At 37.6% G+C, this 26,474-nt stretch overlaps 1 protein-coding gene across 3 annotated transcripts in view; it reads right to left on the reverse strand.

Moving 5' to 3' along the window:
* The window catches only part of CDKAL1 (CDK5 regulatory subunit associated protein 1 like 1), a 361,527-nt gene that overhangs the window by 26,866 nt on the left and 308,187 nt on the right, over window positions 1-26,474 (reverse strand). The window lies entirely within an intron of this gene.

The raw sequence follows: 26,474 nt of genomic DNA on the forward strand, positions 1-26,474 counted from the left end.
TTTCAGGTAACATCACGCTAAGCTATTTTATTTTTAAAACCACTCTTACTATTTACAGTGATTGACAGAACACCTCTATCCCTTCTTGTTGACATTGCTAAGATATCACTTGAGACATCACATTAATTTCCACGACGTGGCAGTCAACACTACATATTGCAATGACTCAGTGAAGAAGAAAGCTTTTAAATTCCCACAGACACAGTAATATTAAAAGCCTAATAAACCCTAGGCCAAAAAACTAGAGTATTTCAATTAGACATCCAGCTTCTAAATGCATTAGCACAGTCTAAAGGAAGCATAAATTGTATTTTGCAATTAGATAAATGGAAGGCTGCACGACAAGATAGTTACATTTTGTTGCCACGTATGTATGAATGAAAACCTGGCTTTCCTCAAACTTCAGAGTCATCTGCATAACACCTTTTGATTTTGTCCACTACAGAGTTGTAAATAGGTCACTCTGAAAGCAATGCCTCCTATTTATTGCCATGGAAACTCCAACAGCTTCAAAGAGCACAATAACTCTGCTTAATTGACAAAATTCTCATACAAAACACTTTTTCAACATAGCCACTAGCTATGCATTTTTGACAGCAATGAACAAGAGCCTGCGTGCCACACTTATAAAAGTTTGCACCAGTGGAGGTGATGCACTGCTTCACAGCAGCTGTGACAGCGTTGCTGCTAGGAAAATGCTGCCCATCTTTCATCGGTCCAAACAGATGAAGTCAGAAGGTGCCAAATCTAGACTATATATGGTGAGTGTGTGGTCGGACAGTCCAGCCAAGACTGGCGATGTGCTCCACAGTCTTCAAACTGGTATAGGGGCTGGTGACAGCTTGATGCAAGGGAAAAGTTGTCTCTTCTCAAGTTTGAGCTTTCAGCTTAGCCAGTGCTGCAACGTAGTGGTCGGAGTTGATGGTTTGTCCAGGTTCTAGGAAACCCAGAAGGATCACCCCTTTCCCTATCTCAAAAGACAGTGCACATCACTTTACTCACTGAGGGCTGCACCTTTAAATTTTTCTTCAAAGGGGAATTCTCATGTTGCTGCTCCATGGGCTGCCGTTTTCACTCCAGCTTGTAGCAGTGACATCACATCATACTGATGCAATCCTGGAAACTCTCACCTTCAGCCTCTTATTGGTTCAACAGGTACTGACAAGCTTGCACGCAGTGTTCTTTCTGTCCCTGTGTGAGCATATCTGGGACTCACCTGATGCAAACTTTGCGATATTGCAGTGTTGTCACCATCATTTTCAATACCTTGAAGCCAGTATTCAACTCTGTACATCGTTTTGTGATGTGACAGCTGTGCATGACCATCCAGAACATGGCTTGTCTTTCACATCACTGTCACCAGTGCTTTAATGCACTGCCCACCACCTCACTGTGCTCACATCCACTGTTTGGCTTCCAGAAATGTTCAGCAAGTGTCAACGAATGGATTCTTTCCAAACTATTTGACAAATATATTCTACAAATTACATCTGTTTAGCTAGTTAAACTGACTTGCTGCTTTTATTGCTCTTGCTATCCTGAGAACCAAAAATGTTTTCAGATTTCATATTCCACTCCAAACTTCTAATATCTGTGAGAAATGCTGCACTCAAAATTCCCCTCAGAAGGAATTCCAACACAAGCCCATCATAAGGTCCATGTGAATTAGCAAGAAGATATAGATCAGATAATAATGCTTTGATTCTCTATGGAATAAGTTAAACTAAAATATAACTTCTAATTTTTTTTTTCTAGAAATCAATGACAGAAAAAAGAACAGATAAAAATAAGAACAGCAATGTCACAGCTACATTGCAGTATATATACACACTACACATGGCCCTGGTTCCCCATTCTCCTAGCAAGACATCATGCTTCCCCTTCCCTAGGCACATATCTGGGACATTCCCAAAGCACACCCTGGAGAGATCAGGGGAAATCTGGCACCCATCATGAGCCAAAATTAATTTCCCTGTGTACATAATTGTAGGGAACACAGAAAGGGGCACAAGTCCCAGGTTTCAGACCCAGTGTAAAAATCCTAATGGTAGAAAAGATGTACATTTCTGCTTACTTTTTAAAGGTGCTTAAGAGTTGTTCATAGCACACTTAGAATTTCTACTGATGTTCCTCTGGGAAGTTTACATGCAGCAGCAGATACAACATATTCAAATCTTAGTAAAAAGAATCATCTGTAACCATTTATCACTCTTCTGAACACCTTCTGAGGTGTTGTTTTTTTCCAAGAAAACAGTTTCTCAATTCAAATCCCCAGAGGACTTTTGTAGATACATGCCAAGAAGGCACTGGAGGTAACTATGCCACTAACAAGATTACAGGGAACACTTTCCCTGACTGACATTTCTATATTGTTTCTGTAACATTTCAGACCGCAGCCTTTAAAATCACAGAACAGAATGATATTGCAATGCTACAGTAAGAAATCTCACATGTCATGCAGTGTTATAAAAAAAAGAGGAGGAGGAAATGTTAGGGAAGCAATACTCACCTTTGGGGAAACACGCTACCACTGGAAAACACCAAAACCAATCAACCAGCCATCTCATTGAGTTGCACTCAGTATTTATCCATATCATAACTTAACAAAACCAGAGCAAAGCAATACTGGGACAGTAACTCATTTCTCAACTGTCCTGTGGTTCCCTGCTTCTCTCTGGTCCTAACACTCTGCCTTCATTGTCCCTGTGAATCCTGCCAGGGAGGTATTCTAAACTACACACGTTCTCTTTATGCTCTCAGATGTCGGAGTGGCAAGTATGGTATTAAAGAAAAAAAATAAATCAAAGGGGAGAAGAAAAGAATACCCGTGTTTGATCATTTGCTATGAGCAGAGGTTTCTTCAGAGACGCTGCCAGTTTTCTTTTGCTTCCGTGAGCAAAAGGAGCACAGGTCCCTGCACCTCAGTGAGCTAGACAGAAAACTTCTCTGTGCTCAATTTCTTGCAAGGGGGAGGAAAATAGGAAGACTGAATTAATCATACAGCATCAAAAGTATGGCATTAAAAATGTGTGCAAGGAACGAAGAGGAGCAGAACAGCCTACACCAATTTAGAGTACACACATATGGGACAAAAAGCTCAGCCATCCTACATGGAGTGAGAGGTAAATTCAGCATGGTTCATTTTCTCCAGTTACTCGATTTGCACTTCTGTCCAAGGCTGACCTCACAAAGACAACATTCAGATATTTGCAAACTCTTCTGTAGTAACAGAAAATGACAATTCTATTTAGTATGTTAAGCCATTGGGTATTCATGATCTACAACACTAATTGGCTACACACATTCTTACAGCAAAAAAATGACTATCCTTGCATCCAACTGTAATTAAGAAGAAATGTAAGTAGGCAGAATGCAGCTTTGGTATTGAAATTTGTCCAAGAAGTAGAATATATGTCATCATTTCTGCAATTATCCCCCTGGGATCCCTAAATGTCTAAGTTTCAGCTCTCTCAGAGAGAATGTAAATATGCAGAAACCAGACATGATATCTAATAACAGTCATAATTATAATAACCTTTGATGTTTTTTTTGTTTGTTTGTTTTTCAGGCACATACCAGCAAAAGTTATTCAGTATCTCATTTTTTATTCCTGCTCTTTCATCTGCTTCGACAGGTATGCACGAGTTCCAGCTCTCAGAGAACTATAATTGTGACAAAGCACTTGCAGTGGTGTAAAGTCAGCACTGACATCTCACTTGGAAAGAATTCCTCTACAGAACTTGGAATTTTTTCTTTATGGAGGATAGTGTGAGAAGAATAACAGCAAAAAAAAAAAAAAAAAGAAAAATTGCCTGGCAATCTCCTCCATATGAAGACAAATTGATCATGTTTACACAAAGTAAATTTGTTTTCACTGAAAATAACACAGCTAGTGTACAAATTTTATCCCTCTCACGCTGTAACAATTGCCAGGTAGTTTGCAAATCTCATAATTAGTAATCAAATCTTTCATGAACTTTAATTTCAATTTTATTTATCCTACAGAAAAAATCTGACATGATAATGATGTATAGAAGTACAGCAGTGGGGTAACATTTAGAGTCCTGTATCTTTTATATCAAATAGGTATCAGTCCCTCCACAGTGTGTCTGACATGTTTTACAACTGAAGAAAGAAACAGAGAACCTGAACACTCCAGTGGCTTGAGGCTACGCAAGCAGGAACTCAGGACAAGGTATAGATTAGAAGTCAGCTCTAAGAGGACACAACCAGTGTAACAAAATCTTCCACAGCCCATCAGCATCAGGCAGAGCAGCTCAGTAAAATCAATGGAATGCCTCCTCTTCAGCCCCCTTATGAATTTATTGGCACAGATATGGGGGAGGGAAAGAGTAGGAGAGAAGCAGACAAGGGACAGAAGTAGACTGCTTCTGCTTTCTTGTCCCATTTCTCCTGCTTCAGGTTAAAATAGCTCCTTTCTATTGCTGTGCACCTGCATCAGACTGCTTCCTTTTAATTTGGCATCCTGCTGTGAAAATGTAGCTTCTTCCAACACGTACAAGCCATGCCATGCAGCTCAGATGAAAATTATATCTAGATAAGTGAGTTGTGACCTAAAAACGACAACTGGTCCTCCAAATATGCAATTTCTTTTAAATTCCATAAATTTGCATTTTGCTTGTCTCTCCTTTTCATTGCTCCTCTTGTCTAGAGAAGAGGTAATAAAAGTAGCGTGTTGACAACTCTGTCAAAATGCCTTCTTGAATTGTGTTAACTGTGTGCAAAATTATAAAAGGAAAATAATTTCTCTGAAAGGGGAGACACACACTGCAGCCGAAAAGCAGTTTCTCTTGTTTGGATCTTTGTCATAAACTTGTACTTAAGAAGTGAAAGCCCACGATGAGGATGCAGAATTGGGATTTAGTCTGGATCTGACACACATTGCTAAGGGACTCTGGCTGTTACTCTGAAACTGTTCCACATGTGCAAAATGTAATTCTAATTGCACAACTTACACAGCAGTGACTATAAAACTGAGGTAGTTGCTATAGCAATATAAAATACTATATGCAGAACTGGTATTTGGAACTGTCCTGCTGGATGAGCACTCAGGCAACTGCCTCAACATAATGCTGACAAAAACCTCTCCCTGCTTTCCTCAGGTGATCTAACAAGCTCCATAAATCTGTATGAATCACCTACAGAAAAAGTCTAAATGAAACGTTCAAAATAGGAACAAGAGTAGATAAAATGTTTGAGTTCTTCTTTCGTACCCACAATAATTCACAAATGAAACAAAAAACTGGACAGCAGACTGCCCTTAAGGAAGCTAGATGTTTGACACATAAGTACAGGAAATTATTATTGCTCATCTGCTAGAAAGGAGGATGGAGTTTCAAGGAATCTTTTAAAATTATCAGTAACTTTCAGCCAATTTGCCAATCCCATGCATTCCGAAGGCATGATGTAAACAATTTCTTGAGAACTGAGATTAAACATCCCTTCTTCTAAATAAGCTAAGCCTGTGGCTAAACAAGGCTACCGAGCTTAAAAATATGGTAGTCTTTCTTAGTAATGCAGTCCTTTCAACTTCTGTGAAATCATTTAAAGCTAGTTAAGATTGGCTGCTATTGTTGGAAGCAGTTCCTTGAGATATATTGCGAATTTCCAAGTGATTAAAGCACAGTATGAAGTGGCAGTTGCTAAGGCAACAATACATAACTCCCGTTCCACTGATCTCTTCCTACAGCTGCATGAGCCCCGACAAGTATCAGTTATATGAGATTTTACAAATGATCTTGGTAAATACCCTCTCAAACAGCTCCTCCAGAAATTATTTCAGGAACTTGCAGTACAAATCTGTTTTCTCAGACTGAAGCCTCTGTAACAAAAATGTTCACCAGTGGTCTCAGAATGGTGCTGACATAGCACAGTGTAATGCTGTTTGCAGCACAGATTCAGCATCACCAACTGCTGGGAAGAAGTGCCAACCCTAAGAAAACTTCTTAACACGGGCACAACTTCAGTAAGTCACAGGCATACCTGAAATCACAGGAACTGATGAGGACAGGATAATGATACCATTTTCTTTTATTTTGAAGGTAGTCAATAGATGAAAGAAAAGTTGCAGACTTCAGGGCTTTTCTTCAATCTAGGGTAAGGTAAGAGCCTACAACTGGTGACTTTTCTGGGTGCATTGTGCTGAATGTCAAATGACATCAGGAGCTCACAGAGGGACCAAAGTGAATGATGCATAAAAGAGCGATGCACGTACAATAACTTCATGATGCTTATAATTTAATAGTCACTGCTTCCGAAGTAGTTATGGTGCATTTTAATTTGTCTGAATATTATTTTTGCCAATTATTTCCATACAGAATAGGTAACAAAGAGAAGCATCATGTAAATAGCATAGCAAAATAATAATTCTGATCCGTTCTTTATTATCCATTAAAGGAAGTTAACTGATATAAGATCAAGAAAATTCTGTGATAAATCACTCCTGTTCTAGAAGAAGAAAAATACTACAATGTTTATTCAACTCCAAAGGATATAGATAAGTTTATCACAAATCTCAGTTGTGTGCTTTTCCTCAGCATGTTATCTTTTGCAACTGTAAAGAAGAGCAATCAAGAATGTTCACAGCACTACAAACAACTCAAATTCAAGGCCTCAGTACTTCATTAAAAAATGCTCATCAGTAACTATTTGATGGCATGCAACGTTTTCCTCTTGAATTAAGAAGTATTCTTAGCATGAACTTACATAAAAATTACAAGATACTAAGGGTTTATATGGCCTTTCTAACTACAGAAGCAATATTTTATGTTGTAGTCTGAATTTCAACACGACAAAAAGTGAAACAAGCTGTATAATTGAACAAACAAGTGCAATTCATTATTGAGATGGATCACCAAGAAATGTGCTGTGATCTCTAACAGCAGTATTAAGACTGCATTTTAAGTCTTTCTGCATAAACAAAAAGATCTAAAGAAAAAATCAGAGTGGCTATCAATATTTTGACTGCAGTTCTTAGATGCTCACATGACTAATCAAACTGTTAGGTACTCACCTCAATGGTTTCCACTCCCAAACCAAAGTTATCAGTCACATAAGCAATAAAACCAATACAGTGGTTTGAATATACGCAGTAAGAGACAGTAGACAAATAGGCCTGCAACATCTTGTGGTGCAAAGTCCTTAGTAACAGGAAAAATAATGGAAAAAAAAATCATTCTTCAGTAATTATGAGATGGATGGATCTGTGAGAGTATGGAAGAGGAACCATAAGATATTAGGTTTAAGTATCTTCAGCATACATGAAAATGGAGAGTTGGAGAGAGTTTCTCACATTGCTCAACAGTGTTGAAGAGTCAAGAAAGCAGTGCATCTGCCTGTCTTTAAGCATCCTCAAGGAGGTTGCTAGCTGTGATAGTGCTTTAGTAATGAAAGATTCTTCTATGCCCTTGTGACAAAAGCATACATGTACAAACAAGGTGTACATAAACACAATTCTCCAAAGGAAAAAAAAACTTCCAAGTATTTCAAATTTCTACTCATGGTCACTTCCTTTCGTAAGCTATCTGCAATTAATCACAGTTAAAGCATAACATAAAATCAGAGGCACAGGAAACAAATCATCCGTTATTACGGTAAATAAATCAATAGCTGAGGAATGCAAGGCAGAAATCACTTTTTTTTTCCCCTACGTAACTGCTATAAATACTGTGTTCTGATGTTCTCAAAGCCAGAAGAAAATATGTGCCAAAATTGTGCGAAGATATGGGCTACATACATTTGTTTCTGCTGTTGCATTCTTCTCTCTTGGATCGTATCAGAAGGACAGCAGAGTGCAGTATTTTATTTTGCAGCCCTTCCCTCTTCTTTCTCTTCTGCATTTCCTCCTTTCAGAGTAATATTTTTCCATACCCAACTGGAATAGAACATTGGAGTAATACTAAACAACACTCCCACGCCCACTTCTGAGAAAATGCTTTTGCAAGTATAGACTGAAAACTCAACAGGTGAACTTTTCTCCTACCTTCATCTTAATTAATTGCTCAAATCTTAATCCTAGTTTTCTGCCAACCTGGCATGAGACAATTGCTCTCATTATTTTCCCTGAGAAGCGCTCTGCTCCTGAAGGGACTCTGCAAACATGCCTTATTTGAGCAAGAAGCAGCACAAACCACTGCTTTAATTTCATCCACACTGAGATAAGCATGGAAGAGAAACACTGAAGTTCCCAAGAAAAAAATACGGCTCGCAATTTTCCACTTACACCTTCAGAACACATATGCCCCTTTCCCCTATGACACAGCATAAAGATGACATCAGTTAAGACGACAACATGATAAGCAGCTTGTTTCCAAAGGCAAATGCTGGCAATTAACCCAAAATTGTCTTTTGAAGAACAGTTGTTAGCAACCAACAATGAATTCTCCAAAGAGAGTTCTGGATCAGATTCAACCTCTCATCATTTGTTTTCTCTCTTTGTGTGAGTAGAAATGCATAAGCTAATTTCTGCTGGGTGATCACACAAAGTAGGCATGTAAGACAGAAGAAAAGACTGGTGTTTCGATTTGCTGCATTTTCACACAATTATGAAGAAAAAGCTGCTCAGCATAAAAGCTGTAGCTGGTTTCATCAGCCTTGCTAATGAGCAGGTTGGAGTTGATGTATCGGTTCACACTGCACAGTAAAAAAAACACTGCCATCCAGCATGAGGTCTGCAGTTCTGTTAGAGGCCACTAAAAAAAGAAATGGGAAAGTAGGCTACTATCTGGATATCCTGGTTAGATGATTTGAAGACTGTTTCTCTTAAAGTGTTTGGTAGAAATAGCACCACAATTTACCGCAATAAAAATGCCGTATCTTCAAAAAACTAATCATTTCACCAGTTTTAGCTCATTTTAAATTTTGCCCAATCCATTCTCAGTGAGCCAGATTGAGATCTGACAGCAAGAGGCTGCCATAGCTGGGAAGAAGATTTCTGAGGAAAGGCGGTGAAAAGAAACCAATCAAGCCAGGCACTGAAGCCATTTTAACAACCCCCTGAACTCTGCAGATATTGACAGGGCTATCTTTCTCCCCATGTCTTCTGTTAGTTGCACTGCTATTGACACTACAAACACTAACACTACACACAAACGTTTACAAATCATGTATTAGATCATCAATAAGTGTGTCAATAACATATATTAAAGAGACAATACCTACATCAAAATACTAAGGTCACTCCAAAAGTAATACTTCCTATTTATTTCTGACACAAAGACCACAATAACTCCATTTGATAGAAGAAACTCTTAGCTGCAAAAAAAAATTTTTCAATATAGTCATGTGTTTCCACCAGCGATGAACAGGAGCCTGCATGCCATGCTCGTCAAAATCTGCATGGCCATCTGGTACATGGCTTGCCTTTCATGTTGCTATTGCCACTCCTGAATTGTACCACCCACCACCTCGCTGTTAACATGTTTGGTCTGCATAAACATTCAGCAAACATCAGTGAATGTAACGGGTGCTATTTTTTGGAGGATTTCAGTGACACACCTCTGCTTCATCAGCACTTCCATGTCAGACCCATTCTGTCAGACTGTCCCTCTGCTGCCATCTGTCATACAGCAACAAAATGTAATGGAGTATTGGTGGGAAGGTCCAACCTCTACTGCCTTACCACCAACATCTGCCCCTAAAACATCAAGGGCTAACATAACAAAATAGGAGGCATTACTTTTTCCAGAAGTTCTCAAAGATGATAGCTTGGAAAGCCTACATTTCTAGCACGGCTCCAGAACATGGTAAAAGAGTACAAAAATACAACTGATACATCCCAATCCCTAACACTTTTGGCTGAACCCCTGTTCCAAAATGAAGTTTGTACAAACAGAAACTCCACCCAACCTTCAAACCGATACCTGAACTATGACTTAGTCGTCTCATCATTAATTCAGCATGAAGTTTCCAAGGTCACAGATTAAAAAAGATTACACACAAGTTTGCCAAAAAACCTGCTAGCATTTCAGTGGGTTTTGCTATATTCTAATGTGCTTAAATGCCAGTAGAGAAAGCACATTATCTCTTGCCACAGCTTCTAAGGAATGTTGGTAACTTAATCTCTGATGAATGCTTCCAATAAAAGGAACTCTGGTCTTTCACATTTTATATGTAATCAAGAACAGATTTTTTTCAGGTATCATGAAATACCTAGAACATGCCAAACAAACAAACAAAAAAACAAACAAGCAAAAAAAAAACAACCCACAGATTTGTATTTGAAGCACTTCAAAAATACATTTTTAAACTTTTTTCATAACAAATCTGAAAATGTTATTAATTTGTCAAACATTTTTCAAAATTCCTTTCAGCTCCGATGTAGCGAAGTAAACAATGGGTGACATGAAGATCCTTGTAAAGGCAGACAAGATGCTCTCAAAGAACTCAATCGAGGCTTTTCCCAGGACTGTTTCCTTTTAGCAGACCCAGGCAGCAAAGGACTGTGACTGCTATCACACCAATAGCCTGTCACTGATGGGTGAAGTCCAGTATTTACCAATAGCACCAACAAATGGGACAGTTTAACAGAAGATCAGGATTAGTACAGAGGTAAGGAAGGCGAGAGGGCCTGCTAAGTTGTGTATTGATTTCTTTATAGCAGTTTCTCACAAGCCACATGGCACGCTGCTAAGAAAGGGCCCTCAGGTGCCACAGGTTTACCTTCTTGAATGGTTGGTAGTGGTAATAATTGCTCACAGATGACATTCCCTCTGCCACAGGGCTGGATAATGCTTCACTTTCAAGGAAATTATTCATGACTCAGCTTCAGTGGAGAAAACGTTAGCCTCTCAGACGCTGAGTTGCATGATCCAAACTTGAGAGAGCGTGAAATAAATGCATAGCCTGGGTGAGAGGACGTGCTGTTTTATTTACACCAAGAGAAAGGAGACTGAACAAGGAAAGAAGAAAGTAACACAAAATCTGTTTATGAAATAAGTGGACTGAATAGAACGCAGTACCTGAAAGAGATTTTATTTTTATTTTTTTCCAAAATAAGCTCAAATAGCCTCATTCGTTTGTACTTCAGGCTTCTCACACATCAACTATAAATTACTGGATAGAAAAAGAACGTGCTTTTGGAATCTGTTTATTGAAGAGACTCAGGCAACCAGTGAGCTGCACAGCTCACAGAGAATCAGCTCTAGGTCTTGTCACATCAATGATTCATACAATGGCACTGGGGGAATCAATTAAGTTCTCCATGTGCCCCAGTTTTCCCAACTGTAAAAAAGGGACAATCTGTTATTCAAGCAGAGTGCTTTTCCATTTTAGAACCTTTCTTGAGTTTGGATGTTCTTTATTTTGCTAGACCGTACATTAATAAAAACATACTCTTAAAGGGATGTATTTTTTGTTTGAGCACTGGAATACATCTTTTCTTGACTCATTTCAACTCTTTATTCTTCATATAACTCCAGAAATACTACTATATTTTTTAGCAAGCAAAATTAAAAATATGGCACAGAATGTGAAGGGAACACTTTTTTTTTTTTTCCCCTAAAAGACAGATCCTAGAAAAAGTTATTAAGAAAAAATCATGGTAGGTGTAGACAGAAAATGCAAAGACAATGAATTTGAGAAACTGAAAAACTACTGTTTATTTTCACTTTAAGTAGTTCAACAGTTTTTCCGTGTTCTAGCACTTCACATCTAATGACTCTGAAAAAGCTGCACACACACAAAAAATTGCCAGAATACAGTCTAATCCTCCAGAGCATCATAGAAAAAACACCTACTTGTCCAGACCACTTATTTCACAGATTTTCTTTGTTCTCTGGTATCCACAGAGCAAGAAATTTTTACATATCAGTGGGAACACATAAATGAAAATCTTGCTTAAAGTTTGGCACAGAAAAGGAGAATAATTCTGGGGCATTGGCACTCTTACTGCAGATAGACTTAAAACACACAGCCCATTTGGAAACATACACCCCATAGCTGCTGTTGCCTTCCTCTTTATACTAAAATATACCATACAAAAAAGGGGTAAGGAGTGGAGCCTGGCTGCACCTTTCTTAGACACCACTTCAGGGCTGACTGCCACTGGGGAAGGATCTCTTCCTGGAGATCCCTTCTTGGTGAAGCTTTTCCCTGCGAACCTGGAATCTTCTGATACAGATAAGCAATCTGCTTCCCTTCCTTTATAGCACCTTTCTGTTGTGCTGGTCCTTCCACCATGACACCTCTGTTGCAACACCTTTCCCACTGTATTGATCTGTCCAATTGCTACAGCTTATATTTATACAAAGCCTGTTAGTAGGAAATTTACAATTTTGAATGTATAAGTAACTATACATTTAGCTTGGAAAGTGGGAAGGAAACAAATAAGGCACCACTTTAAATGAAGTATCTGTTTCAGTAGCAAATGCCTGCTTAAGAGTAGGCCACGAAGGTTGAGATTAGCAATACAATAATAAGGATTTATTTTTGTCCCTGCCACTTGAGTCCTATTTCTCACTGTGACTTGTGTGAAGGACAGTGATATAACTGCCAGCTTAACTACAGTCTGACTCCCATCCTTCCATGGTTGTGAAATTTTCCAGCAGGCAGCAAAATTTCAGTAACCAGGTTCTCCAATTATGGAAGGACTGGCAGATTAATTTCATTTGTTTAGATACTCGTCTTGCTATTGCAAATGTAATCTTCTTACTCAAGGCACACCGGCTGCCTTAGGCATTAGAAAGAAAATTATTATTCTGCTATGCATGGAATGATGCACAAGATATAGCCTGAAAATAAAGAGAAATGATGGTAAGGCAAACATCAGTTTCTGGTTGTGTTGACTCCTTGACAAATGGCAGATGACTCAGATCCTTTTATCGTTGCAGTTTTTACAGTAATTTCCAATCTCTCCTTTATCTGCTTGGTTTTGGCTTGTTTAACACAGAGGCTGATGATCAACGAAGCAAAAGATTTAGTTTTAGTGAAGGTGTCAGCTAATATGTACAACAGAGCTGCCGCTGCTCTTCAAACTGTCTTTACAGATAACAGTTGGCTGTTCACTGGGTGGCCAAAACAATATTATTTGGGAAGTCGCCTTTAAGTGTTTGTAATGGTGAATTAGACTACAGTATACAATACACATGTCCAAAAATACTATCTAAAGTCACTGAGAGGCTAACAGTAAATATGCATGTTTTGTGTACAAGTTATTACTGACAGGAGCACTTAAGGTGGGTGGTCTGATTTATGAAGACCAAATCCAGTGATCTATCAGGGAGCCTTCTTTCCTTTTTTTTTCCCCTTTCTTTTTTTGGCCTTAGCCAAATCATTCTTTTGACTTTATTGAATATAGGGCACTTTCTGATTTTAATCCCTCAACACAGCATTTTAGTAGAGATAATACATTTCTGATTTATGCAGACTTCAATTTAGTTGATTCAGTCCCCTGACTCTTCTCCCTCAGGTTGCTGCTATTTTGTGAATTGCTGTGTCTCCACCTCAGGCAAAGTGCTCTGAAATGTTGCTCAATCTTATCTCTACAGGGCAGCTCTATACATAAAACAGCAGTGTTGGCTGCAGACAAAGTTGGTCTCAAGTGCAATCTGGAGGTTGCAGGTATGTGGGTGATCAGGTGACACTGAACAGAACTCAACAGTTCCTCAAAGTGCTGTGCTGTTGCTCGTGTCTGTGTTAATGAAATAATAGAACACGCAGTAAAAGTGAGTTCAAATCAGCCATTTAAGTTTCACTAACCATTTTGTCTTTTAGAAAGGCATCTCAAGTATCAATAGCCTTTTTTTTTCCCCCCCCCACAAAACCAATCTGAATAAAGATCAAAGCAGCACCTCCTTGTTTTCACTCCACTCACTGAAGCTGATTTCAGTTTCTTGAGCATTTGCTTGAGGTAGTTAAAAATAAACAATCAGTTTAGATAAAACGTTTGAAAAAAGAAAGATAGTCTTGATATTCTGTATTATATCTTCCTATGAGAACTTTAGTGTGTATATGGATTAAAAAAATTAATGTTCAGATAAAAATCACTAATCTTACTGATTTTTTTTTTTTTTTTTTTTTTTGCAAAAAAGGTATAGGATGCCCAAAGGAAAGTTCTTAATATGAAATGCTAATCTCTGAGGAGAAAGACTTACGTCTTTCAATATTTCACACTGCAACACCTGATATTCCAATTTTGACAAATACTTATGATCTCCCTTCTGCTTTTGTGGATTTACTCCAAGGGAACCTATTTTAAAACAGAAAGACATCCCAGACAATTACTTTATTTTAAAAATGTAGGGTTTCTCCATACAAATGTCCCAAAACTTCACATAAGCTGTGCATATGGATGCGGTGACAATAAATCAGACAGAAAAAATACAACACACTGGAGCAGACAGATTGCTTCTTTACAAAATGTAGTGCCACATATTTTCCTGCTTTCCTAGGATTTCACTGACAACTTAAAGCTTTTAAAATAATGGGTTTCACACCTTGAACACATGCCACAGAAGGCTGAGGAAGGCACTGTGTACAATTTATTATATAGACTGGAAACCTTAACATTTGGTTGTATCATACGAAAGAAACACACGTTTAGCAAATCCATCTGACATTTTCACACATATTTCAAAAAAGCTCTTCAACGTGCTCAGTCTACATCTAGTTCATTACTATGTCCTGCAATTGCAGAACTAAAATTAATCAGAAACCCATTTACTTTCTGAAAAGCACTCGAAAGTCTATGATTTTAAATTAATTTATGCAAAGAGAAAAGCTCTTCCCGTTGTAAGTATGATTCCAAGCCATATAAATCGAAAGCAAAGCTTTAAACCCTTAATGACCCCTTTTCCATCCAGTCTTAAATGGAACAATTAAGCAATAACTTTCATTCCATTGAAGTACACGCAGCAGCGATGGGTGTCTGCTTGCTGACTAAACCTTGAAATATTTAATTGACCTGTGGGAGCTGAATATTGCAAGTATGAATATGGCACAGAAGCTACTTGTGTTTAACTAGAAGAAATCTTTCAAAGTAATTAATAATTTTGGTACGTTAGATTATGCACAACTTTTCAATTAAGGCTTGAACTGTAGTTGGGAAGCCTGTTGCAGACTTTCACAGATTACAAAATCTGTAGGTATGCTTATTTGAGATAAATTTGATTCTTCATACTAATAGAACAAACTTAAGTCATTGGCCAAGGGCTCAGTGAGAGAGCAGGCATCCCTTGAGGGTAAGGCATCTCTTACTGACTTAAACAGCAGATACTACTAGATTGTAGTAAAGTCCAACTAGAAGAGTAATAACTCTTACTAGGTAAATGAATTGTGCAGTGGGAAATGAGTACAAATGTAAACAAAGTATTTACTGTTTTGGATACCCTTCACAGTTGCATTCAATTAACTGCCTAATACACAACTGAGGGTGTTAAAAATGCACTGAGTCTATTTGGAAAAGATGGACAAGAAACTGAGAAATAAGTCTTATACTGAAATGTTATGATGTGACAAGAATGTATTATTTATGTTACATAACTGTTTGGAAGTTATCGTTTGTTTAAAGGACAGCAAAGTAAATTTACTGTAAGTGTTGTATCCATCATGTCTCATGACCAGACGCAGCGTCGGGAGTACAAGGATTAGAAGCAGCCAAAGATTTTGTTGGTCTCTTGATCACATGATGCACAAATCCTCCTCAGTTACACATACAAGAATTAACTAATAAACAATATTAAAAAAGACTGGATAACTATTAATAATGGATCATGTTTATAGATCCTGCAAGAAGTACTTGAAAAATAATAACATTAAAAAAAAAAACAAAAATCCACAATAAAATACTCAGTCAAGATAATGGAATTTTTAGCATATTAGAAAATAAGTATCACTTGTTTTTCTACCTAGCGATCCTCTTGAAAAAATTACTGTATCCTAAATCATTTTGTAAGAGAGGAGAAAATTTGTCAGTAATTTTCAAAAGAAAAGGAGTCTGCTCTTTCCAATCATCTCTCTAAATCAAACTTTTTTCTTAAAATAGCTCAAGAAGATCCAAAAGCCATTGAAAACTCACTTCAGCTGTCCTGAAGGGATTGAGTACCCCTTGTCACTAATGCAGAACTTCTGATAGGAGTAGATCACCATAAGAGGCTTCTTAAGAGATAACACCACCCACATGGACATGGTGGAATTCAGATTATCAGAACTCATGCCTTCAATAATGAATCTGTTCAATTAGAAAACAAAAGCTTATCAGCTGTTTTTCTTTCTTTCTTTTTTTTCCCTTTCCTTCTTTTCAGGATAAGAACATTGTCATGTCTTGACTATGGAGGGACAACTGTTTATTAGAGACAAGCTGCAATATCTCAGATTTATTGGAAGTGTCAGATGGAAAACTTCAGCCATCAGTTGCAAGTCCATCTGTATTTAACATATTCATACATTTGATGTAAAAAGGGAATAAGCGATATAATACTGAAATTTATGGAGGAAATTAAAATGGGTTGAAAGACAAACATTGGCTACAGCAGGCAAACTGAACTAAGTACAGAAAATAATAAAAAGAAGATCCCATTCTGAAGATACCAACTAATCTATTTGGAAAAATGGAATTTGAAACAAAGATGCTCCCTGGGAAACTTGGAAAGCAACAGTGCTGAAAATGATTGTTGGGATAACAGAATACTGGACATGACTTTGTAATGTGACACAGTTGTGGGGAAAAAAAAACAAAACAAAACACTGGCCTAAATTATTTCAGAGCAAATATGCATAGCAATTGTATCGCAAGTATGGCACTGAGCCCTTGAGTCTGAATGCTCTTCCTGGACCATGGAAATACAGTTTTAACATCTTACTGTCAAAACCAAAGTAGCTAACACTATGTCACCCTCAACTTCCCTTTAGAGAGTTTTGTTAAATTAAGCCTACTCTAAACTAGAGACATCTGCAATTTTCAAAGGCTTATTTAGGTTGTATGGAAAAGAAGAAAACGCACAGAAAAATGGTCAGATGTCTGCAGTGTTCTGTTGTTTATCAGCTGAACAGATTCTGTTCTAGGCATAAATTTAAAGAAAGAATTTGTAATTCTGAGAAGAATAATCAACACTGGAAATGCGGAGATGATAACTAAAGAGTCAAGACCACATGACTGAAAAAGACAAAGTGGAAAAAGGTGGATGGCCATAGCTGCAGCTGTGTCACTCAGCACCTGAAGCCTGTTTTCTATTTTTTTAAACGAAAGTAACTTTTCTTTTTCACACTTAAAAATTCTAGATGCAATAGCTTTCACCCACATCTTAAACTGTGCAACACTGAACTGAATTTTGCAGACAATATTAGTATGTTATCTAATCTGCATGGTGTGTGACACCACTTGATGGATCTTTTGGAAATCCAACAAAAAAAAAATATCGTGAAAGACTGTGCTACATAGCACTTATGAAGCTGACTTGGACTTCAAGAGATTATGTTAAAAAAGAATAAAATGCTCTCAGCTTATTTCTCAGAAGTTCATTTAGGTGAGAAATGGATGCTTAACCCCAACATACTTTGATGTCTCTTGCTTAACCTCACAACTTGCATGGAGTGGAAAGCACATTTACAAAAAAAAAAAAAAGAAAAAAAGTTATTATGTAAAAATAATAAGGAATGTCTTTTTTCAGCTTCAGTACAGGAGGAAGTTCTGCAAGCATAAAACGTCTGTGAGATAGAAAGTCAAAGTGGCACACGCTCTTTTTAATGACTGATCCTTTAACATCAACACCTCTCCTATCTTTCAAAGAGACGATCAATGAAGCTTGTTTAGAGTCTGCATTACACACGTGGTTTTTCAGGCAGTACTGGTTCATATTCTCTGATGTGCTATTGAATGTATTGTTGGAAGACAGCAGCTTGATAAGATGTCAATCAGTCAAACTGCTTCAACTTTTAGATCGCACAATTCATTTAGCTACTTAGATTATACTGAGAATAAAAGCTTAGCAGTGGAAGGAATACATAAGTCAGGTAATTCTAACTTGCTACTTTGCAGCTGTAAAAGTTAAATTTATGGATTCTGAAATGAATGGAAAAATACAGCCTAATATTATTTTTCTCCCTGATTTCAGCCAGGCAATTGAAAGCGTGAGTCCTCTAGCAGCTAGAATTGCATTTTGAATTTGCTAAAACTGTTGGAAAAATTTGCAATAGTCACCTTTAACACAAAATATTCCATTCATACTGACAGTTTTGATTGTCAGCTATACTTCAGGGAGTAGCTAACAGTAATCTTTAGCTGGCAAAAGACTGCAGTCACTCTTGAAAAGATATTTAAGACATAACTGGCTCTCTTTACTTGTGCCAACTCTGCATTAACAAGCTGTCCAGAAGCCCAGATTCCAAATAAACAAATGAGAATTATGAAACTTCTACCTGCTTGCAATTTAAGTATATAAAGTCAGGGACTGGCACTAGCAAACACCAATACCATGTTGTCATTCTTCTCATTTTACAGATGGATAATCTGAGACATGTTAACAACAAATATCTAAGATTTAAGAAAGTCCAGACACAACCTCCCCAGCTTTTGGCTCCACGAGTGTTTTAAGCAGTTTCTGCATCCAAGCATGCTTACCCTGTGGTGAATGTACCTAACAGAATCACAGAAGAGTTTGCCATACTGAAATATTGAACTATTTCTAGCTACATAAAAGCCATGTCCCAACAAACATTTTAAAGATAAAGAAGTCTTTTTTCTATAAATCCTTTTAATCTATTTAAATCTCGGCTACGACTAAATGCAACCCAATTTTAAAATACCAGATGTGTGACTGAAACTGTATGAAAAACCTGTTTATTATGGAGGTGCTGGAAAAAAAAAAAAAAGGATGTGGTGACAAAAAAAATGAAATCACATAGAAGTGCTTGATTTTTCTCTATATAGGTTTCTTAATGATTAAACCTATGTACAACCTTAGGGAGATTACCTGATCATTCAGCTGTCATAAAATGCGCAAGCTCAACATAAATCTTATATTCCTTGATCCTTGTCCACACCTTTAATTCACTTTGTGCCTAAACAGGAAGTTTGTTCTCATCCTTAACATTATAAATCTAACCAGGGTTGATAATCTCTCTTCCAGGCCAACATATATTTTGCTGGATTGATCTGACCCCTGTTGTTCTCCCAAAGAACTGACAACTGTGAATAATGTACCTCCTCTGCCTCCAATTTTGGGGGCAAAGCAAGCAGAATAGACAGAACTTGATTATATGTTTATTAGAAACCCAGGCCAATCATGTTTAGTGAGAACTATTGGTGACTGGTGGACAGTTGGATGATCTTTGGTGATGATCCTTGGTGATTCTTTGATTCTGTGATACTCAGAATACTAGATGAGGCACCCTGAATGAAATCAAACATGGCACAATGACGACACGTGGTCAAAACTACTTATATTGCCAAGGTCTGCAAGGCTACTGGATTATTTACATAGAATATTGATGGAAACTACTAATTACTAATGTTTGCATACACAGCATGTGGCTCCACTGCGTAACGTGACATCCTGGGTTAGAATCAGATTGCATGTATTTAAGTGAATTTTTCTTTCCCTTTCTATATTATCACTCATTATGTGGAAAACTGATTTACTGGCATCAATCATGTAATGTGAGGTTCCTCTTGCCAGCCAGATGCCATTTAACATGCCACCTTTCAGCAGTGCTCAATGTACTGTATGGTTTCCTCAGTAATCACCGTGTTGTCCTTAATCGCTCAATACTACACACCTACCATCTATTTTCATAGTAAGCATGACTGCCAAGACCAGAAACACTCTATTAAACAGTGAAACAACCCTCCAACAAGAGGACTTCAAGAAAATAAAACAAAACAAAAAAACCCAAATTACTCTGTGCAAACAATTGCTATCTCACTGCTTGGAAGCTCTGTAAGCAGGATAGTGATCAATGTGTTCGAACAGCAGTGTTTCATTACTGTTCTTGTTTTGAAGTGAAAATATTCTTTCTTTTAACCCAAAGGATCTAAAGATAAGTCTTTCTGACCCTGTAAACGTGCCTTTTGCTACACAATGACAATGAATGCAGTCCTCTGGGCTTTATTCCTCTAGGTGATACTTTACATAATCTAATGAAGAAACAAAAGGCAATTTAAAATTTGATTTCTTTTTAATGCCAGATTCATACATCGCTGTTTTCACTCATGTAAGCACTGCTTTCACTGTTTGCAGTTACCTTTTTTTCTGAGTTGAAACACATGCATGTGCGTATGCACCCTCTCAGTCATAATTTGAATTTGCTCTGTGTTATAAAGGTACAAACATGCCCTCCCTGACTCTAAATCCCAGCCTGAAGGTGTAATTCTTGTTTATGATACATCCAGAACACAAAAATCTCTCACCTAAGCAAGTGATTTATGTACCATATGCAATTCGGTGTGAAAAAGAAAACAAACACAAAAGCCACAAAATGCACATTATCCTTTAAGGATCGCATTAGGGTAGAAAGCCACAAAAGAGGAAAATGGTTTTATCAGAGCTTTGTGTGCTGAAAATTACCCAGAGACCTGCTCCCTCTCCTGCACCCTCTGAGGATTCTGACACCTTCACACGGGACTGGAGCTGAATCATCAGAATGAACTGCTCATGTGACAGTGCCAGTTCCCTCTTCCAGTGGATTAAGAAAAAAAAATACACAAAAAATCCCCACCTGCACACGTAGGTTAGTGGACTTCTCCCCTCTGAATACTTCTTCTCCATGCACCAAGTTTAACATCACTGATGAGGTAGACATAGCAAATTGAGCATTTACAAAACCATGCGTCATTCATAAACACAGAGCCCGATGTGCTGGCTGTACTTTACACACAACAGGCTGCAATCGTAGATAACATCAAATTTAGGTGGTATTTCTACTCTTTGTATGAATTCCTTCAGTCATAGAAGAACACATGCTACGGGCTGCTATCCTGGTGTTGGAGCCTCAGAATTAAGAAACAAAACATTACATTTGCTGATTTTCTATGAAGCACTTCCAATACTGATGATACCTAAGAAGTTGTTCAAATGGAGAACATATAAAGAAGGCTATTTTTCATCTCCAGAGCTACTGTACTGCTGGAATAACACTTCACAACTTCATAAGAGAACGTGTAATCTCGAACTCTGAGCTTGGATCTCCAAACCAGCTTGCAGTTACACTGTAAGTCAAGATCTATAACAAAACAGAAACTTTTCCTTTTTTTTTAAAGTGTTGAGCACATAAAAGCTCAATGTCTTTGCACTCACAGTCGTAATCCTTTCGATTCTAATTTTCAAATAGTTTTACTTTACTGTTCCCAATAGATAACTACAGTACAGTAGGGTATTTTTTAGACTCTCAGAAAGAATCTTTTTCATCATAATAATATTAATAAAAATTACCTGACACAGCTTTTTAAATCCATCTAAGCCAAAGGATAAACTAGTTTTATGATAAGTTTTTTTATTTTTATGTAGAGAATTAGTCAAATGCTAACAAGCAAAAGTTCAATTCAAATTATTTTTATCTACATACAGTGTGGTCCATATTAGTCCGAGTAGTACATGGAAACTTCAAATTCAGCTATTTTGTCCCTGTTTTGTATAACCAAGAACAGCGTTATAAAGCCTTTAAGCCACAGCTTACTGGAGCTTAAAACAAGCCACCAGTTAAGCACCTTTCTGAGACTCTTCATGTCACAGTATTTCACAAGAAAAAACACAACCAAGCTGTTGGAGCTCAACATTTACTTTAGACAGAAGCTAAGAGCAGTGCTTCGGAACACCACTATTCAGATGTAAGCTCCCTATATGGCCAGCGGAGGGAGGCTGAGACAGAGCATCGGTGCTGAGAGTCTTAAGAAGCTGGCTCACTGACACACCCCACATTTTAGAACCTGTTCAAAGTCATTTTATACGTTCATATCTGTGAACATTTTTGTAACAGAAGAGCTATATACAGAGAGAGACAGGTAAAACTAGAGATAAAAATCTAAAACGCGTGATCTAAAAACGTGTGCTAAAATGTGTGCCCTAAAAATCTTGTACGTATATAAACAAAAGTATTATTTTTCCTTGGGGAAAAAGCTACAACAGAGAAACCGTGGCAGTATGAATTCCCACTGCTAAGGCTCAGGTTGAAGTAGCAGATTGAGTAGATACTACAATTGCTGACAAAAGGAACATGGTGGCATGAAGCAATCCAGCAGAAGCAACAAAACACTTCAGAATCATGAGAGGATTTTTTCCCTTCTTTCACAAGCATTCTCTACTGCTTTCTTTACACCAGCAAAATTAGTTTGTGTTACGTAGGTGAAACCAGCGTGTAAACCTGTAAGTTATGAGAGGAAGTAACACTGACACACGCCTTACAAAACTATAGAAGCTTCATGCCGTCAGTCACACTTTGGGACATTTCAGTAAATGAGAGAAGAGGGGCACAAAAATTCCATTGTGCTGTGTGGGAAGTCAGAAGACTGAGGAAACCTTCCCAAATGGCCGAGAAATGTGAAACCTGATGCCTCACAGAAGGCACCACTGCAATGCAGCACCAGAGGCTCCCAGTGCCTGAAGGCTGGCTGGCTGCCTTCATCCCAACCATGCGGCGGTCCTCCCCTGAGTAACACAGAGGCAGCGTATCAGATCCCTGCAGATGCTGCAAGCTGAAGGCAACAGAAAGCACAGCTTTGACATTCTGTCATGGGAATGACAGGACAAAATGGCCTGCAATAAACAGCAGTTTGAGCGGGATAATTTGATGCATTGAGGTCTTAAGCTTCTCCAGATGCTGAACTCAGCTTGGGATGTGAGATAAGGGGACAGCAATTACTTCATTGAATAGAGTCTGGTTCTGTGAAACCAAAGAAAAGGAAAGCAGAAGAAATAATCCACACTTTTTTTTTTTACTTTTTTTCCTAAATCTCTTCTCAGTCATCAGCAATTCACGTGCAGGTCATATGCTCTGCAGACTGAAAAAAAACGTTTCTAATCAATTTTTAAGCATTTTGTGCTATGCTGTTACACTGATACCACCAAGGAAAACAAAAACTTCAACTGATAAACACAAAAACGTCTTCTCCTTTTACTGCCAGAATTACAGAAGTAGCTTCTTAGCTGCTGTGTGTCGTTTCAGACCTGCATAAAGCTCTACCTGCGTACATTGCTGTGTCGCCTTAGCATCTCTGCACTCACAACAGACAAGCAGAGTTAGGTCACTCTGGAAATTGCCCCTCTCATGGCACACAGGCAGATTCACAGGATGATGGTGCTAATAAATTACCTTCCATAAATAGTAACTTCATAACTAATGATGTTGCATTCAGTCCAGCCTTTCTAAGTAGTTATTTAACGATATTCCACATGCAGGGGAACTGTCCTTATCTGATCCCAACAACAAAAAAATTCTGAGCATCAGTTTTAGAGCACAATTAAAACATAATGAGCATAAATTTTACAGGTCAAAAAGCTGTTTTTCTAAGTCTCAAAATGTTGCCTATGCTTCTGCAAATAAATACCAAAATAGAAGGTATCATCAAATAGATGGAGTACAGAATGCCTTTGCATACAGCAGCTGGTGTCTAAAATGTTTGCTGAACTAAGTCTGAATTTTGTCTTGTGCTATGTAATTTTAAAAATAGCTTCCTGCTGGCGTAATGTGCTAATTTTAACAGTAATACTTATTCCATGTTGTGAGTTTCATCCCCAAGGGTCTTCAAACATTGTAAGAGAAAATGAAAACCACAAAGCGCAAAACAATGTTATCCCTCCCTAAAATTACAGCTGTCTTATAAGAAGCATATCAATTTACTGTGTATCTCCACACTGTGCAAGAATTTTAGGACGAGAAGCAAGCCGCACCACATCCACTTTAATGAATTCAGGGAAATATAAATGATTATCAGCCTGAATGGCAAAACGTGCGAAACAGCAAATCCTTGTAGAAAGCATCACAGTGAATACAACAACTGAAATTTCTCATCTACATTACAACCCTTTAGCAGCACCACGACAAGAAACAGCTCTGCTTGTAGAATGTTATCATTAATATGTTGGCACCCATTAGAGATCGCATCAGATAAGTACCCCACTGCATCTAGAAAGCTGGAAACCAGTAAAATCAAAACAGAAGAATTCTAGAGCGATGTCTGAAGGGACAGACCCCTCATTTTCTGACTGCAAAATGTGTTGCGGTAAACATTAAACTTAGAAATTCATTAGTAAAACTCAAAACAACATTTATTAATAATGACTAATTTCCCACAATTACAAATCCCAGTTCTTCCTCAAAAATTTCATTATTCACTCTTTGTTGAAGAAGTTTGCCAGATTTGAAGTCAAAGCCAATATTTCCAGGGTGATAAAACATCTGAAAGCACTCTGAGCTCTGAAGAGCAGTAAAGAATGTAAGTTTTACATTTCACTTGTCAGGAAAATACTGTGATTTTGGCTATATAGGAGGAACAATTTTCTAGAGATTTTCATCACCTCATTTCAAAATTTCCACGGATGGAGAAATTACTCATAAGTATTCTAGTTAAGGCTATCTGCTTCTATCCAAATCACTGAAAGAGAGGAAATGGATCTCCTTTCTGTATGGGACATACAATTCCTACAGCTCCTTCCCACTAACTGATCTCACTCTCAGAAGCTGATAGCAAAGTTTAAATGTTGTTTTTTAAGTATTAAAAAGATGCAAATAAACAAAATAGAACAAAAAAGTTCCTCATGCAGTAAACACATAGCATATACTGGTATAAGCAGCTTGGCTTTATTATTTCCAACCTAGCTGTAAAGGTTCTTAATAAATGACAGAAACTTTTTATTATTTTATATAAAATATATATATATATTTCTATTATATATATATTATATGTATATAAAGTAGAAAGAGTAGCAAAATACAAACAAGCTCAAGCAAATAAACTTCTATCCCTCAACTTCTCAAAACACACAGTACTCACCTCACACAGCTTCCCCTGAAAAACACAGCACTGAAAGACACTGCTTCATTACTAACAGTTATTTGAATTACACTACGACACAAAAGTGAAATGTTTGTAAGTTACCAACTTCACACCATGAATAATATCTGTTGCTGAATCAAAATGACAAAAACATTTAGGATTTTCTGGAGAATTTTCCCTTCTTTTCATTAAGACAGTACTCAAAGAATGAAAGTAAGCAGCAGAGGGAATTGGTGCTGAGTGTCATTAAGTTTTTTATTCAGGAAATAGCAAAAAACCTTCTTTAGATACCAGTGAAGTTTAATAGGTAACTAACAATCCTTTAATTTTCCGCCTAGTCAGCAGACAAAAGCTTTCTCCTTTCTGAACTATTGATTTACTGCCAAATGCTTTTCTGGGTGACTTTATTTCCATAAGGGAACAAGAGCATATATGCAGTATTTTTCAAGAACTTGTTCAGGAGTGAAGTTCCTCAAGACATCTTTCATTGCATAAAATATCACTTTGTACACAAATAAATTCCAAAAAATCAGACTCTGAACACATACATGAGAATAACCCCACCCTGAAGAAAAGAGTCAAGGCATTTCTGCGAGGTTCTAAGGACATCAGTTCCATGTATCTCAGATATCTGTTTTCAGATGGAGAGCAATGCTTTTCAACAACTTCACAAGTATTCTGAAATACTTGTGAAAAAACCTGTGAATACAGATTTAGCTGGTTGGCATTCATTTGAAACAAGCAAGAGACCACATAGCAAACAAGACTGATAAAATGTTATAGACCTGTGCAGCAAATACAACAGGAGGTGATCACATAATCAAAAAAATCAAAGGTGAAAGGAAGCAGAATTTTTTAGGCAACCAAGAACTTGATCTTAACTGATTCAGGGCACTGGACTTTGCACAACATACAGAATCCAAAAGAAAAGACGATCATGCTGCACCAGCAAACACCTGAGTCAGGCATGTTTTCTCAGAGCTGCTGAAGTATCTTACTTAAAATTAAGACTCAACAAACCCTGGAGGCTGCCATTCAAGTGGAAGCTTGGTGAAACGGTGGGAAATTGGAAAAGTTGGCCAGCAAGGCTTGCTTGAAGAAGAGGAAGTTTGGGATGTTGGACTACTCTTAAAAGCAAGAAGAAAGCCTACATGCTACAGCTGGATCATATACCTCAAGGGGCCTTGAAAGAATGTATGAGAATTAAAAGAAAGAAATGAAGCCTGGGCAAGGCAGAGGAAAAGAGGGTCATATTTTCTTTGCAAACTTGCTAACTGCAAGGTCACATAAAGAAGAAAGAAATTGGTTAAAATCAGGAGAGAGAATGATATACATCACTAGAGAAAGAAAAATGAATACACAGAAGAAACTCTAAGTTCATAATGTGTTTCTCCACGCCACTGTGATGAAGAAAAAGAAGCTGTGAAATGCATGCAGCCATACATTACTTTGTCTAGGCTTGCATGCTACTTACAAGTGTCTGGCATTTGAAACCTTTATAATGTCCACGTGCTCACTAAATTCAAGCATT

Source organism: Lagopus leucura, unplaced genomic scaffold (genome assembly GCF_019238085.1).
Source record: "Lagopus leucura isolate 7727_CA_CO unplaced genomic scaffold, USGS_WTPT01 Super-Scaffold_100002, whole genome shotgun sequence".
NCBI classification, from domain to species: Eukaryota; Metazoa; Chordata; class Aves; order Galliformes; family Phasianidae; genus Lagopus; species Lagopus leucura.